The 18442-nt window shown below is 45.4% G+C and overlaps 1 protein-coding gene across 1 annotated transcript in view; it reads right to left on the reverse strand.

Moving 5' to 3' along the window:
• OTULINL (OTU deubiquitinase with linear linkage specificity like) overlaps window positions 1–18442 on the reverse strand; it is a 327060-nt gene that overhangs the window by 59539 nt on the left and 249079 nt on the right. The gene's annotated exons all lie outside the window — the stretch shown is intronic.

Here is an 18442-nt window from a genome sequence, read left to right on the forward strand (position 1 = left end):
CAGAATTAACCTTGTTGTAAAACCCCCTCTTAGCATGCCAAACAACTCCTTGTTTTGTGTCAGGGTGATAAAAAAAAGATCAGAGGAACTATTGCACGACAGCCTTTGGATAAGTAAATGCCTGGTAATTGTGATGTTGTGGAATATAGGGCGCCTGAGGCCTATTACACTTGCGCATACCCAGGACAAAGTACACGTCTAGACAGTATCGTAGTTGGGTCACGACTAGCCTTGTGCGACCATGCCCCCGTTTATGAGGCACACCCGGACCACCATGGTCCGAGCAAATTGGTGCGACATATCCACACTGCACTGCTAATTCATTACATCAATGAGGCTGTACTTGTACGCTGAAAACATCTTGCAAGATCTGGTGCAAAACAAGTAAAAAAATATGCATGAGACAATGTAATGTTGTAAAGGTGGTGGAAGCCACCACGTCTCCCACTGTGTTAGGGGTGGTCTCCTTAGATCCCCCTATAACCGTAAGTGATAAGTTTCGATCTGGCCAGCACCATTAATGTGCCTCCTGGTCTCCCTGTTTGTCAGTGGCCTCATGGCCTAGGCCACAACACCACACTGGCAACGAGGTGGTCAAGCGGCCCGCTACACCCCCTCTCACCCACTGTGTCGGCCACTGTCGCTTCTTCGGGGGCGCTCCTGCTGCACCTCCTGTGCCCTCAACCTGGCATGCCCCTGCCGTGTGTCCGGCCAGCCCTGCACCAGTGAGCTGCGCCGATCTCCTGCCCGCCCAGCGAGCTCACCCGCCTGCACCCTGGCTGAGATCTCCACGCCGCTCCGCCAATGATTGCGCACACTTGCGGTCTCTGCCTCCAACCCCACGTGGCACTGCGGCGCTCCATGAACTGTGCAAGTTCGCTCGCGGACACCATGCACCGACTTCTGCTCACGGTAAGCCGATCTAATTGGGCCCTGCTTCCTCACCGCTACCCATCCAACCTCTGCCAGCCCAACGCTGCAGGCATTACTACTTGTGCTACTACACCCACAAGGCCTGGCTACCAGCTGCCTCTTCTGCCCACATGGTCTCCTGGCCGCCTGTGCCCCTGCCCGTCAGTGCCTGCATCCAAGGCTGCAGTTGAACTTAAGCTCCACACTCCTTTCCAGCAGGAGTTTCTGGTGCATACAGTGCACTCCCTTCTTCCAAGCTCTGCCTCTGCTCTTGCTGCCTGCCCTTCAGGTCCTCTCACCGCCACACGTCCTAGGGCGCCTGCTCCTCACCTGGAGCGGCCCCAGGCCCACGGTCTGCCTCATCTGTTAGTGCCCGCGCCCATCTGCGCCCACAGTCTGTGTGAACGTCGCATTCTTGGCAGCTACCTACCTTCTTGCCCACATGACGTCTGTCCCACGGTTGGAGCCCTTCACCATCAGAGGGCCCCCGCCCTCCCAGGCCGCGCGCTGGAAAGCATGGGTAGAGCACCTGGAAACGTATTTTGATGCCGCAGACATCCCGGCCCCATGGAGGAGGCCTATGCTCCTTCACCTGGAGAGGGCAGACATTCACAAAATCGCAAAGACAGTTCGTGAGAATGGGCCCCCGAGGAACTATGACACAATGCGCGATGCCATTACTGCCCACTTTGATCCCCATGCCAACCTCCACTACGAGCGTTTCCTTCCCCGCCAAGCGCGGCAACAACCAGATGAGTCTGTCACCATCTTCCATGGAAGATTTAAGGAGCTGGCGAGCACCTGCACCCTCCCCGATGTGGATGATGAAGTCCGGGCGCAATTCATTCAAGGCTGCGCGTCTTCCAAACTGCGTGAACGCATCCTGCAGGAGTACAACATGCTGATGAGAGACATCCTGACACTAGGGTGCTCCAAGGAACTGTCCAAAGCTAGGGCGGCCCACATGGAACTCAAGACCAATGCTGCAGTCAAGGAAGAACCAGTCTGCGCCATTCGCACCGACCCTCGGGACACCCAGCCTAGGGTCCAGTAAGCCGTCCACCCAAGGCTCCAGACATAGTCCAAAGAATCACCCGTGCCAGTGTTGTGGCGGCCCGCTCCCTCACAATGGCACCTGCCCAACCCAAGGAAAGTCCTGCAGTGCGTGTCGAAAACTGAATAATTTTTCCAAAGTGTGCTGCTCGACGCCAAGTAGAAAACCGAAAGGCCCGTCACGCCATGTGAGAGCCCTCAAACCTCTATCGGATGATTCCTCGAGCGGCAAAATGGACAAAGATGAAGCAGTGACAGTCCACATCGCGCGCATGCTGAATGCCTTCACAGCCAGCCCGCAGGCAGCACCCATGTGCACAGTTAGGGTGCAGAACCACTCTGTAGCAGCGCTAATTGACACGGGCGCGACCATCAACCTCATGGCTGCCAGAGTCTACCAGAGCCTACCCAACTCGCCGGTCCTCCGCAACACCACAGTCCAGGTGTATGCGTTCGGCACACACTCTCCGCTCAAACTGTGCGGTGTCTTCCAGGTGGACCTCTCCCATGACCATGCTCACAAGCAGTCCAAAGTCTACGTATCACAAGAAGGGTCAGTGTTCTTGCTCAGCCGTCGCACCACGCAGGATCTTCAACTCATCCAATTTGCATTCACCGTGCATACCCACAACATCGACAACCTGCTGAAAGAGTTCACACCTCTCTTCAAGGGGATTGGATACCTATAGGTCCAGGCTGTCCCACTGCACATAGACAAGTCCGTAGCTCTTATAACTCTCAGGCACAAGAGGATTGCTTTTCACCTCCAATTGAAGGTTGAAGCGGAGCTCCGCCTCTTGGACAATGCTGGGATCATCAAACAGGTTCGAGGCCCCACTCCGTTGGTGTCCCCCATCGTTGTCGCAAAGAAACGGAAGCAGCCTGATGCAGTCCGCATCTGCGTGGACATGAGGGTCCCAAACCTCGCCATCAAACGAGAACGCCACCTGACACCCACGGTCGACTACATCATTGGCGTGCTCACGGGGTCCAAATGGTTCTCGAAGATGGACCTCTGCTCGGGGCACCACCAGGTCTCACTACACCCTGACTCCCATCCAATCACCACGTTCTCTACCCACGCCGGACTCTGGCGCCACATCCGCCTCAACTTCGGAATTTCAAGCGCAGCCGAGGTATTCCAGAATATCATCAAGAACGTCCTCCAGGGGCTAGAGGGAGTGCTCAATGTGAGCGGCGACATCATGGTGCATGCTCCCTCTTTAACCCCTTCGAAGCTAATGACGAGCTGGGCTCGTCATGGCGCTTACCTGCCGTGCGCGGATGACAAGGCCAGCTTGTCATGAATAATGGTCCTTTTGGTTTTTCAGCGCAAGACGGGAAAACGCCTAGCAGCCATGTGGTTAAAAGAACATCTCCTTTATCTTCATGCTGTGTTCAGTTGCCTCCGAGACAGTGGGCTAAGCCTGCACAAGGAGAAGTGTGAGTTCCTGCGTGTGTGACATCAGCTTCTTTGGGTATTGGTTCTCAGACAAAGGCATAGTATCAGATCCGGAGAAAGTGAAGGATGTTCAGGAGGCGACTGCCCCAACGTCGGTGTCAGGAGTCCAAAGCTTCCAGGGGATGGTTACATACTGCGGGCATTTTATCAGAAACCCCTCCGACCTAACCAGTCCCCTCCGGGACCTCCCCAAAGCCACCAGCCACTAGACATGAGGTCCGGAACAGGAGATGGCGTTCCAACAAACAAAAGCTGCACATTCTACCAAAACCACGCTGGTATACTTCTATCCACGGCACGACTCCCAACTAGTGGTTGACACCAGCCCTACAGGCCTGGGTGCTGTCCTTGCGCAATGACAGGACTGCGGAGAATGGGCCCGTGTTGCCTACGCCAGCTGGACACTCACGCCCACCGAACAACGATATTCTCAAATCGAGAAAGAAGCTATCAAAATCCTATGGGGGTGCCGTCACTTTCACATATACCTGTATGGCCACCCGTTTACAGTCATCACAGACCACAAGACTTTGATCTCGCTATTCCAAGGCTCCTCATCTCGCCCTCCCCAGCGGATCAAGAACTGGGTCCTACAGCTGCAGGAATTCCAGTTCACAGTCGAATAAAAACTGGGCACCCAGTGGACTTCCTGTTGCGGCACGCCCAGCCAGTCACCCTTCCGGAAGCTGCCAAAGCAGCAGCCACCGAAGACTACGTAAGGCTGGTAGTGGAAAGGTCCAGACCTCTCCTGATGTCCCTGAAGGAAGTCATAGAAGCCACGCAAGATGATGACTGCCTTCAGATCGCCATCAGAGCGGTCAACTCAGGAGACTGGAAGCCCCTACAGAGCCCTTCACTGCTCCGGAGAGCATCCGCCCAGGCAATCTTGAAGTCCTTGTACATAGTCCGCCATGAACTGTCTGTGTCAGCCAACGGCTGTCTTCTGAGAGGCCTGTGCCTTATTCTACCAGAAAGTTTGACTCAACAAGCAGCCCTCCTCGCACATGTCGCTCACCAGTGGATCGCCAAATTAAAAAAAACATCTCTGGAGCAAGGTCTGGTTCCCTGGCCTGGACCAACGGATAGAGTCAGCAGTGCAACACTGCCCTGTATGTCTAGCGACGAGCCTGCCAAGCAAACCAGCACCAGTCATCACTGAAGCGGCTCCGAACGCACCATGGGAAAGAGTGAGTGCTGATTTTGGTAGCCTGCCCGGAGGGAAATACATGTTGGTAGTGGTGGACGATTTCTCACTGTACCCTGAGGTTGAGTTTGTCCTCTCCACAGCAGCTGCAGAAGTGATTCCCAAACTAGAGAAGCTCATGGCGACCCATGGACTCTTTGGTGAGCTCCGCACCGACAATGGACTACCGTTCACCAGTGCAGAAGCAGCCGAGTATCTAGCCTCCCACAAAGTGAAGCACCGCTAGATAATGCCAAGATGGCCCCAGGCCAACGGGAAGGTGGAACGCCTGATGTGGACCCTGAACAAAACAATCCAAATTGCCCTAGCTGATGGACACAATCTAGAGCAAGCTGTGTATCGTTTCCTTCGAGAGTATCGGCTCACTCCTCACTGCACCACAGGCATCACCCCGAACCGGCTGTGTTTTGGTCCGGCGGGACAGACACCATCCTGCATCATCCAGCGTGGGCCAAAGCCCCCGAACCAGTCATTCTCCAGGTGAGAAAAGAATAACAATGAAGCATCATAGGGGAGACACGCCAAAGAAATCCCAAATGTCGTTGGTGACTGAGTACTGGTATGAGACCGCCTCCCTGGAGGGAAGGTCAGGTTGCCCTTTGAACTAAACCCCTGGACTGTGACCGCGATAAAAGGCACTCTGGTAACCGCCCAAAGAGGGCATGAGAGTGGGACCCATAACATATCATTCTTCAAGAAAGTCCCTGAAGACGAAGTGGACGAATTCCGGATGCCCGAACGGCACAACAGGACTTTCTCAAATGGACTCCTGGGCAACAGCCGTGAAGCCCATGAACCCGCATCCCTGGCCAAGGAAGGCCCGCCCACACTCCAGGTCTCAGGGCTACCCCAGACCCAGAACCTGAGAATAACCAGAGGCCCGGAGTCTGCAGCGACCCAATCGGGTTGTCGCCAACGCCTCCAATGCGGAGCAGACAGAATCGGTACAACCTGCAGCCTTGTCCAAAGCCGCCCCAGGAGTATAAAGACTATGTATCTTGAGGCTAGTCGGCAACAGCAGAATGGTTTGCAGCCAGTAAGAACAGCCGCACATGAAGACCAAGTAAGACTGTTTCATGAGCGCCCCGTGCCAGGGGTTGTGTTTTATGGACTGTATGTTTTATTCTGTGTTGCACCTGCACACCTGTTGGTGTCTTTTATACAGTTGACATTTTCTCCCGGTAAAGGAGGAATGTAATTTTGTCAAGGGGGTGGAAGCCACCACGTCTCCCACTGTGTTAGGGGTGGTCTTGTTAGATCCTCCAATAAGCCCAAGTGATAATGAGCCAGGCCAGCGTACGCCAGAAGAACGTAACACATACCAATAAATAGCCCAGGGCTCTGGGTGAGGTTCAGTTTCGATCTGGCCTCCACCATTAACGTGCCTCCAGGTCTCCCTTTTGTCAGTGGCCTCATGGCCTAGGCCACAACACCACAGGCGACAGGTGAACCAGAGCCGTGATATTATATTTAAGTGCTGTGGAAGAAAAATAATATTTCCTATTCGCTCGAAATTATAAGGATAGCCCCATAGGAGTTCATTAACACACGAGTGATATACCATGAGCTTAAAATAAAACGTATCCCACTAACTCGAACGGATAAACGTGCTTTGCTAGATAGTGTATCTAGTAAATGCAACTGCCGTACAACAGTGATTCTTTAGCATTCCAGCAGATGGCGCTCCTGGAGTAAAAATGATTATGTTCTTCAAAAGCGTGTTCCTGTACAATCCTAGAGACTTTATGGGTTGCTCTGCAGGACAGATTGTACTACTAACTGTAAAGCTTCACATTTCCAATACAAACAGAGACGCTCACTGTGAAGGAATGGGCTAGATATATGGCATAGAGTGGGAGCACCTTGTTTCAGAGAAAATAAGGCTAATTGGATTTTCTTCCAGGATTAAGGTAATGTTTGTGTTAAATACGCAGAATAAAGCTGGCAGAGCGGCACACTGACAGTGTGTGCCCTACAAACCTTTCACGCAAGAATTTTTTTTTTAATTCTTTCTTTGGTTTTGTATTTCACAGCATTTCACAGATATGCAGTAAACGTTGCAAATAGGGGGCTAAAAAGCGCAACTGTCGATAAACATTGGACAAAGCAGGGGGCCTCCGCATGCACTCGCACCTGCGAGAGGAATCACAAAATGCACATATATATGACATTTTCACAATACTAGGAAAAATTGCAACAATGGTAGCCAGTTTTGTCACTGGGAGCCGGTTTTGCAGCAATATCACAAAAGCGAGAGCAGTGCTCCTTACTAGCATACACCCCTCGCCCCACTCCCAGGGCCGGTCGAGCAGCAACCTGCCAGGGCTGGTTGCTGTTCCAAGTCTGGCCCCGCCTGCTTGTGTATGTGACCGATAGAGGTCTATTCCCCTCTTCCACTCTGCCAGTGTCAGGATACCCTAATATCGCACCACGTCACACTTAGCCAACACCAGCCTTAAATTGCAGAAGAAAAGCTGCGCCCTTGAAATATCTACATCGCCCGGCACTCCTAACAGGATGTACTGCGGATTAAGTGGAATGGTTTCAACCACCACCGACTCAGTTCCATCACCATCACCATCCCCGCCCAGTAAATCTGAATAGTTGGGGAGGTCCAGAGGATATGAAAGTAGGAACCCCTTTCACCAACCCCCTTGACCCCCCCCCCCCCCCCCCCCTTGACCCCAATCGAAGACAGTCTGGAGAATCTGCTCTCCAAATGCAATGCAGCCTGTCCCTGTCATAATACACCAAGTGGAGGATTTTAAGTTGGATCAGGCGTGGGCGGGATTTTATCGCCGCCTCCCTTGGGTCCATCCGGGTCGCCTTCTAGTCCACATCCTCCAGGTCTCCCACTTCCAGGCACCACCGTTCTCTCAATTTGGCCAATCTAGCTGGCATGTGGTTATTTAGCGCTATGTATGTGAGGGAAATGGCTTTAGAAGATAATATTTCCACTAGCAGCCGTCCTTTCAGAGGGGCAAACTCGGGTAGGTCCATCAACGCAATGCCCACTTCTCTCCACGCATGGCGTAGCTAGACATATTTCAGGAATTAGTTGTTGTGCAGAGAGTTGTCATGCCTTAGAGTCGTGAACTACAGCAGATCACCACCCTCAAGGAGATCTTCCACACAAGAGATCCCCAGCTAATTCTGGGCTCAAAACCCTTGTTAGTTCCTGGTCTCACTCAACCACACTCGGTCCCAGAGCGGCGTCTCCGGTGTCAACTTACCCCACCAGCATATACGGCTGGTGGCCTTCTACTAGATTTCTATTGCCACTTGAGCGGTCGGCAGTCTGCCGTAATCCCTTACCCCAATAGAAGTAATGGAGACCGGACTAGCAAGTGAATTGGCTACGTCCAAACCTATAGGTGGAATTGTCCTGCGGTGCAAATATCCAATCATCCAGGAGCATAATGCCTCCATTGTATGGGTTGCGCTGAAGGGTGGAGAGGGCTATTCTCTAGTGTTTGCCACCCCACAGCAGGGAACGCATGTAGCTCTCCAGCCTGGTAAACTCAGTTTCGGGGAGTGGGTAGTACGTATTATGCATGCTGCACAGCAACTTTGGGAGAGTAATCTTTTTGAAGATGGCTGCGTGTCCTAGCAACATGAGGGGCAATGCACACGACCGCTCCACTCCATTGTGGAAGGCATGAACCACCCTGCCACGGTCCCTGGCAAACACGTCTCCCGATTCAGTGTCACAAAGGCAAGGTTACTGAAAGCCACTGGTCACCACCTGTAGCACCCAGTAGAGACCAGTGTGGTCCAAAGTGGTATAGGGATTGCATAGAATGGATTTATTCCAAATGATATGATAGCTCGAATAGTACTCAAAAGTCTTGAGGATTGGCGATATTGTGGTTTCGGGTTCAATGACATACAACAGGCTGTCATTCAAGTAAAACAAGTTTTTTTCTTCCTTTCTATCCCACTTAGAGATCTTGAATCCCTCGGTGTCTTAGTGGGAACGAATCACAGCTGTCCGTAGCTCGATCATTAGAGTGAACAGCAAAGGAGACAGGAGGCATCCATGTCGGGTGCCGCTTTGTATGGGAAAAGCTGAAAAGCTGATTTTTGTGGCGTGTTTGCCGAGGAATCTGACGTTGAGAAGCATGCACTGGAGTTGTACATCAGTGGCGTTCACGAGCGTGCCCCAGGGGCCTAGGTGTTGGGTGAAGCGGCTACGGTGGCAGGCGAAGGGTCCTTCTGTGGGTTATGGTGAGGTAATGCAGCTGTTGTTCCTGGTTACAGGGAACCAGGGAGCGTAACTTGGCGGAGGAGTACCAGTGGATGTCAGAATGTCCAGGGTTCCTGGCGCTGGGCGCGGTCCAGCACAGATGGGCTTGCATTTGGTGTGCTGGCGGGGCAGCACCCCTGTGGTCTACATTCAGTAGGTTCTGGAGAAGGGAGGGGTACTAAGTGGCAGGGGCGGCTGGAGGCAAGGGGTGGGAAAAGGAGCGGTAGAGGAGGGCAGGGGCTGACTAATATAGAATACAAGAGCTGACTGACAAAACGGGGAAAGATTAACAAAACAAAGGCTAACTGACAATACAGTACAAGTAATGACAGACGGACAATACAAGTAACAGTAATAACAATGTGACAATCTCAAGTGAGCGCAGGAGGTAGTGGGCGCTGGAGTGGGAAGAGCGCTCACAAGCTCTGTGCATGGTTCTCAGGCTAGGGTGAACCAGGGAGAGTAGATGATTTCGGGGGGAGCTGGTGAGGACCTTCTCAATGGGGACACGCTGCGGCCTCCATTAAGTAGGTCCTGTGAAGGGAGGGGCGCTGGGTAATGTCAAAAGGTCAATACCCAAAATTAATAGCCGACACCCTCAACTTTAATAATGCCCTCAACAACAAGACACAATTTTGAGGGCCTTTATCAGCATTAATTATCCATATTCCTTATTCACATTAAAGAAAGATATCTAAATATGAAGGGGGTCAGTATCGACATGAAAAAATATTCAATGTCTGGGTTTCACACCCAGAGTTTTCATTTGGCATTGGCGAACTTGAAAGCATTGACTAGGATTAACACCTTTGCATGCCTTGGTTAGTAACTTAATTTAATAATTTAAAAAGGGAGAAAATATGTGTTAGCTAACAATGATGCTACCTGCGTTTTTTTTAAGGCTTATTTGGTTTTCAGAAGATTTTCTACATCAATCATTTATATACGTTTTATTAACAGTAAAACATTTAAACAGAATGTGCCTGCACATAGGCATTGTTTCTTAAATTAAAAACATATTTTCTGTCAATCTTGGAAATGTGCTCTAAGATCCACTACGCCGGTGGAGATTTTTAGTGTTTATGAATATCAAGGAAGATCCCACATTTAAGAACCTAATATTAATATTTTGTATCCAATACCAAAATAGAAAATTATTTTTGATGCCACAAAACCCCACTGACCTCCACAAAAGGAAACGGATCAAAACAGTGCAATCCTCACAAAATATAATATGGTGCTAAGCAACACCTTCTTCCAGGTATTTTATAGAATTCACTGTACCCTGGCACCCTCTTACCAAAAATAAGTGTCCAAAGAGGGAATTACCCTCGTTGTCCAAAATAACTTCTCGAATGGTGCACTCCGCATCGCACAAAAACAAGTCAATGTTCCCTGATATATGTATGTGTGTATATATATACATATATGTGTGTGTATATATATATATATGTGTGTATATATATATATGTGTGCAAATTAGAGTTATTATATTATATATATCTTATACAGAACTAATGACAATGCTTTGCTATAAGATAGTATAAACAATGTGATAGCTGACACACAAGGAGATGCCTTCGTCTGATCAGATGAGTGACCCTCACATCTTTTATAAATTAATGTGATCGAGGTTTTATTAATGGTTAACCTGCCCATTATGCGAATCCTGTCCAAAAATATCAAATAAATGTGAAAACAAATTTTTTTAAGTGCTCTTGGTGGTTATGAACCTGTGTATAATTATTCAATCTACTAATGTTAGATATAGGCAGTGGCAACAGCACATATACAGGACCTCTATGATAAAGAAATAAATCCATACTGAACCCATGAGGATATTTCATGTATGTACAAACAAACGGAAGTCCCACCGGGGCCATATGTACTGGAGCAGTACTGGTCGGGGCCTGTAATCCCCTTACATCTGGATACCCTGAATCCATGCCCCAGCCGGCGCATGGCTGAATGATTATCAATAAGAGTTAAAGAATACCCCAGACAAGAAGAGCCATGAGGATGTCATGTTCACTGCCCTCCAGGGATGCCAGCCGGCTATCTCTGCCTCCTAAGTGCAGCCAAATGTTCACTGAAAAAATGGTGGGTTGAAAGGAATACTATTGCAACTATATAATTATGGTAGGCAGGTGTACAGATCCTCTGTTGTATTTAGCCCGCCAGGTGTCTTGGTGTCAAGTTGCACTATATATATCGGGTTTCCAGCTTACGGAGTTTACTCTCTCTATCACCCCCACACCGACTAGCCTTGACAGAGTCAAAAACAAAGTATGTGAGACTGCTATTGTCGCTTTGATGGATTTCACGGAAATGCCGTGCCACAGGATAAGTATTGTCCTGATTTGTAATGGCACGTAACTGTTGAAGTATGCGCTTGTGTACAGGGAGCTTTGTGCTCCCTACATACTTCAACTGACAAGGGCACTCCAGGATACAAATTGCAAACTCTGTTTTGCACGTCAGCACTTGGGTGATGGCATGTTCCTGTTTACTGAAACCATCAGTGAATGTCTTCTTATTTACTCCATGCTGGCAAGATTTGCAAGTTTTACACTTGTAAAATCCATTGTTTTCCTTCAACCAGGTTGTCCGGTCAAGGACCTCAGGGCTGGTGTTAACTAGCAGATCTCTTAGTGATGGGGCCCTACTGAATGTAAGCGATGCCCTCTTGGGTAGCAAGGGCCCAATTATGGGATCACCAGTGACAATAGGCCAATTCGTATTGATGATGTTATATATGGCCTTATGCTGCCTGCTGTAGCCCGTAATAACCCTGCATTCCGTTTTGCATGTCATGTCCTGATTTGCATCAGTAGCTGTAGTGATAATTTCTTCAGCATTTGCACTGTCACTATGGTAATTTGCAAGACGTTCCTGCCTGCTACCTTGCATGGATTTAATGCGTGCACTTTCAACAAGATGTTCCGAGTAACCTCTCTGTAAAAATCTTTCCTTGCTGGCCTGTTGTGCTATCCTAAGATCTATGTCATTACTGCAGACCCTCCGCATGCGCAGTATTTCCCCGTACGGGATGCTGGCTATGAGGTGGGTTGGATGTGCACTCCAAGCATGCAGGATGCTGTTGCCTGCTGTGCTCGTAAGAAAGATTCTGGTCTCGGATGGTGCACTCCGCATTGCACAAAAACAAGTCAATGTTCCCTGACATATGTATGTGTTTATAAATATACATGTATGTGTGTATATATATATGTGTGTATATATATACATATATGTGTGTGTATATATATATATATATATGTGTGTATATATATATATATGTGTACAAATTAGAGTCGTACATAAAAAGACACTGGAGATTTTTTGTCCAAAATTGCAAAGGTCAAATGGGAGAATGGATACCATCTTATAACCCTTGATGTCTCCTCATTATATACTTGTATCAGGAATATAGATGGAGTAAGAGCTGTTCAGCACTTTCTAGCCAAGAGACCTATTGAATTTACAATGCATAACAAAATGCTTATTGATATGTTATCATTTTGTTTGGAACACAATTTTTTCCTTTTTAACAAACAGATGTACCGCCAAGTTCAGGGTGTCGCCATGGGGGCTAGCTTCTCCCCCAGTTACGCCTGTCTGTTTATGGGCTGGTGGGAGGAGCTAGTCCTCAGGGGGAAGTATCAGGACACCTGTAGGGACAACATTGTATCATGGTTACGGTACATTGATGATTTGATAATAGTGTGAACAGGCAGCAAAGAGGACGCAAAGACATTTATCGACAACATTAATATCAATGACGTAAACTTATGCTTTACATCAGACATAAGCAGTAGTCAGGTCTCCTTCCTGGATGTTTTAGTCAAAATTGATGAAGGCAAAATGAAGACCACTTTGTTTAGAAAGGAAACTGCAGGGAATACCCTGCTACATGCAAGCAGTGCACATCCAAGTCATCTCATCCATAGCATCCCCTATGGGGAAATGCTGCGGCTACGTAGAATATGTAGTGATGAGGGAGAATTGAAAAAACATCAACAGGAAAGCAAATGTAGATTTCTTGAAAGAGGCTACAGCGCGAAAACTCTGGATGCGGCAATTGCTAAGTCTAGATTAAAATCAAGGGATGAACTCTTGGGCAATATAGAAACCCCCACAATGGAAAATACAGGTAACATGATAACATCTGAGGAAATACCTAGAATAATTATGACTTACAATCGCCAACACAGGGAATTACGTAAGATAATTCACCGCAATTGGCATCTAGTCAAAGAAGATCCTGTAATTGGCAACATTCTCCCGGATTATCCAGCAATCGCATATAGAAAGGCCACTTCAATGAGGGATGTATTGGTAAAGAGTAGCCCAGAATACAGGGAAAACACGGGTTGGTCCTTAGCACGGAAAGGTTTTTATAAATGCCCTAGTTGTAAGGCTTGCACGTATGGGGTAAACAAAACTTCATACCTGACAGCCTTCAGCTCGAAACCACAGAACATTTAATATCACTTAACCTGTAAAAGTGAATTTGTGGTTTACATATTAGAATGCAGCTGCAATTTGAAGTATGTAGGCAGTACAAAACTTCCAAGTCACAAGAGGATTTTGCAGCACATCAGGGCGATTAACAACAACGACCCCAACTACCCTGTGGCGAGGCACTTTCATGAAGTACATGGTGGAAACCCAAAAGATCTAAGGAACTACATAATTGACACCGTCCCAATTCAGAGAAGAGAAGGGGACAGGGAAGGTATGCTTCGCCGGCTAGAAACCCATTACATACTCACTCTAGATACGAAACAGCCAAATGGTTTAAATATGAGTGAGGATATGTATACGTTTTTAGAGTGATAATTATGATCATCGTTGTACAAATTGCACTTTACTTCTATGTGGGCCTTATCAATAAGAACCAGTGTCCTACTAATCCTCAACCTCTTAATGTAAATATCTTAGCAGTTCCTTTTCTGAACATAAAAATGTATATATGTGATTTTATAAGACAAAAAACTAATATTAGAGTATATTTTTGATATTTAATGGGTTTTAATTATTTATGCAATTTTAAAGACTTATGAATGAATTGAATGACACAAAAATGGTTTTGATGTTAACAATTGTGGGAATCATTCATTACAAGTTGTAAAAAATGCAGTTTATCAGTAGAACCCATGAAATATTCGTCTTTTCTCATATCTATCCCTTCATAGAGATGAAATGGTTTACTGGCAGGGTAACATGTAAATTCAAGATGATTTGTTTATTCACTTAGGGTGTCATTTTTGTGTTTATAACTTTTTGCACGACAATATTATTATTTTTTAGTCTCATTTTGATTCACGGAGATGCACTTTAGTATTCAGTGAATGGATATCTGAGAAAATAACAGTTGATAAGATATGAATTGAGGGTTTATCAAATGTATATGATGCTATAATAGCCATAATGTATTATACATAGAATTTCATTGGCTTTACATTTATGCACTGTTTATATTTTTGTATTTTACATTCAAGAACTTCCCAACCTGTATTTTACGTATCACACAAGAAAAACATGACTGTTAAATATGTTTTCTATGTCCATTCGCACACTAGCCTTTAAAAGGAGGTGCATCCCACGACACTGTTGTCATGTGATCAAGGCAGGGAGCTGCCGAAACGCGTCGTGGTGATGTGGTTGCACTTTAAAGCAAAATAAAAAAAGAAGCACCGAATTGGGTCTACCTCGTATTTTTTGCGTGTTCTGGCTGTCGAGTTTTCGTGGAGGAAACGAAGGACGAGTCTTTGCAGCATATATATATATATATATTCACTGAAAAAACCATAGGTTATAGACCATATATAGTTAGGAATTCGCATTTACAAAACCTTATTTTACTCACACAAAACCATTGAAATTCCATATATAGTTAGTTGCACTAACTATATATCGCGCACCCGCAATCCACTGCTGATGATGTCACATATTACATCATTCATGACATGGTCAGTGACATCACTGATGACATCACTGATGACATCTCAAATGACATCACTGATGACATCACTGATGACAACATCCAGTGACTGTATGTTTCTGTAAAGTTAAAATATGTCTTACATATTGAAGAATGAGTGGATGTATAAGTGTCTGGATGAAGGATTTAGTAGGTGCATGACTGACTGTATGAGTGAGTGATTAAATGTGCCTCACTGAGTGCATGGGTTAGTGACTAAACTGTCTTAATTTGTGCATCATTATGTCTGTTGTTCTGTAAACTGTTGCATGTGTTGATAAGTAGCTATATGAGTAACTATATGGGTTATTGATTGGTTGCCCAAGTATTTGTATGGGAGACTGAGTGTGTGTGTGGGTGGCTGGGAGGTGTATGACTCTGTGCATAGATGTGTGAGCAGTTGATTCACTAGATGTATGGTTTCAAAAGTGCTTGTGGAAACAGCTGTATGGGCGGTTGACTGTGTGCATAAGTGTATTGGTGAGTGAATGGATATCTCAGTGCTACATGTCAAAGTAAGTACATATGTAAAACACAGTACATGTGAGAGTTGACATATATAAATAACTGTGCATAAGAGCCAGTGAATGTGTGAGTGGCTGTATGGATCATTGTGAACTTGTATCAGGGATTGTATAAGAGAGTAAATATGTGTTAGTATATGTTTGAATAAGTAAAGTTTGTATAACTGTATAGTTGAGGAAATGGAGGTGTGATTGATTCTTTGCATGACTGACTAGGTGTGTGAGTAACTCCATGGATGAGTGACAGTCTGTGAGTGTCTGTTTACACTGATTGTATCTAAGGTTATATTAGAGTCTGAAGAGGTTCATCGTATTATCACATGAATGATATCATCAGTGATGTGATCAGTAATGTCAAATGAGATGTCATCAGTGATGTCATCAGTGATGTCATTTGAGATGTCATCAGTGATGTCATTTGAGATGTCATCAGTGATGTCATCAGTGATGTCACTGACCATGTCATGAATGATGTAATATGTGACATCATCAGCAGTGGATTGCGGGTGCGCGATATATAGTTAGTGCAACTAACTATATATGGAATTTCAATGGTTTTGTGTGAGTAAAATAAGGTTTTGTAAATGCGAATTCCTAACTATATATGGTCTATAACCTATGGTTTTTTCAGTGAATTTTCAAGGTTTTGTAAATGCTAATTCCTAACTATATATGGTCTATAACCTATGGTTTTTTCAGTGAATTTTCAAGGTTTTGTAAATGCTAATTCCTAACTATATATGGTCTATAGCCTATGGTTTTTTCAGTGAATATATATATATACATACATATATAAACATATATCATCTGTATATCTATATAAATACAAACATAAATGCATGCATACATATACTTATATGCATACAGATGCATGTTATTTACATGAAAGTTGAAAAAACACTAATAAAAGCAAAGCTAAAAAGCCACCTCATTACAAACAGAATGGCTTTAACTTAAACGAGGGCGAGATCTATTGCATTTTCAATGCTTGTTTACTTTGGTTCCATCAAGAAGGCATTCAGATGTGTCACACATTTGCCATAAATTCTGAATGTTAGCACTCTAGTTGCACATTAGATCACTGTAGTAAAGCTACTGCTCACCAGGGACGTCTGCTGCTGGTATTCAAAGTGCATGTTTCAGTCTGCATGTCAGAATTTTTTTAATGAAATAGAAGAGGATTTGAGAAGTCACTCAAAATGATCCCTAATTTTTCTTTCTGAAGCACTAATCATACTTACTGTGGCAAAATTAACCCCCTCATGTTGTTCCTTTTTAAATTGAGCGTTTTCAGACTTACCACTTCTTTCCAATCAAGATGGCTTCTGGTGTGCCATACTTTTGTCATAAGTAAGACTGTTAGCGCTCTAGTTGTTCTTTAGAACACTCTGGGACATTCTGTCATTGGGCTATACTTGGGCTACATCTGGGTGATATTTGGGCTTCATTTAGGCTCTTTTGTCTCTGGTGGCCATCTTGGGAGACTGTATGTCAGAATTTTTTAATGAAATTGAAGAGGGTTTGAGAAGTCACTCAAAATGTGCCCTAATTTTTCTTTCTGCAGCACTAATCATAATTCATATGGCAAAATATACCCCCTCATTTTGTTCCTTTTTAAATTAAATGTTTTAAGAGTTACCACTTTATTCCAATCAAGATGGCTTCAGGTGTGCCATACCTTTGTAATAAGTAGGACTGTTAGTGCTCTAGTTGTTCTTTAGAACACTCTGGGACATTCTGTCATTGGGCTATACTTGGGCTACATCTGGGTGGTATTTGGGCTACATTTGGGCTCTTTTGTCTCTGGTGGCCATTTTGGGAGACTGCATGTCAGAATTTTTTAATGAAATAGAAGAGGATTTGAAAAGTCACTCAAAATGTGCCCTAATTTTTCTTTCTGCAGCACTAATAATACCATCTATTGCATAATATACCCCCTCATTTTGTTCCTTTTTAAATTAAATGTTTTAAGAGTTACCACTTTATTCCCATCACGATGGCTCCAGGTGTGCTATACCTTTGTAATAAGTAGGACTGTTAGCGCTCTAGTTGTTCTTTAGAACACTCTGGGACATTCTGTCATTGGGCTATACTTGGGCTACATCTGGGTGATATTTGGGCTACATTTGGGCTCTTTTGTCTCTGGTGGCCATTTTGGGAGACTGCATGTCAGAATGTTTTAATGAAATAGAAAAGGATTTGAGAAGTCACTCAAAATGTGCCCTAATTTTTCATTCTGCAGCACTAATCATACTTTCTATGGCAAAATATACCCCCTCATGTTGTTTCTTTTTAAATTAAATGTTTTAAGAGTTACCACTTTATTCCAATCAAGATGGCTTCAGGTGTGCCATACCTTTGTAATAAGTAGGACTGTTAGCGCTCTAGTTGTTCTTTAGAACACTCTAGGAGGCTGCAGTAGAACACAAAGGAATCAACTGACAGTCTCTGTCCTTGTTGGATGTACATGTTTTACTGAGAATGTCAGACTTCATTTTCACATGACTGAGAAAGATAATGTGAATTTACAGAAAATATGCTTTCAGTTTAGCTTATAGATCCCCTTCCAAACCACTGTGGGAAAATCATGAGATATTAGTTTTCTTTCAAACAATATTCATGATATCACAGCAGAAGGTTTTTTCACATGGTAAAATCACCTTAGAACCCACCACAATTCCTAAAACGAGTATGGTACCATCAACAAATGATTTATAATGTAACTAAAGTCCTAAAACCCTCTATTAACTACAATGCTTTTTAATGAGGTGCTATCATGTATATTGGTCCCAAGATGGCTGCCAACACTTCTTGGATGAAGTGCTGACAGCCAATCAGATCAGATGTGTAGTTAGGCTCCGCCCAGATATATATCTTTTTTTGAACCTAAATTACTCAAAATCCACTGGAGCACATATATTGAGACCTAGCAAAGGCACATCGGGCTAACAGTCCCTACAATTTTGCCAAGTTTCGTGCAAATCCATTCAGCCGTTCGAGCTAAAAGTGAGGCCAACCGCCCTATGGAAATTAACATGGGAAAACGCGTTTTGGGACC

This window comes from Lissotriton vulgaris, chromosome 4_1 (genome assembly GCF_964263255.1).
Source record: "Lissotriton vulgaris chromosome 4_1, aLisVul1.2, whole genome shotgun sequence".
Taxonomy (NCBI): Eukaryota; Metazoa; Chordata; class Amphibia; order Caudata; family Salamandridae; genus Lissotriton; species Lissotriton vulgaris.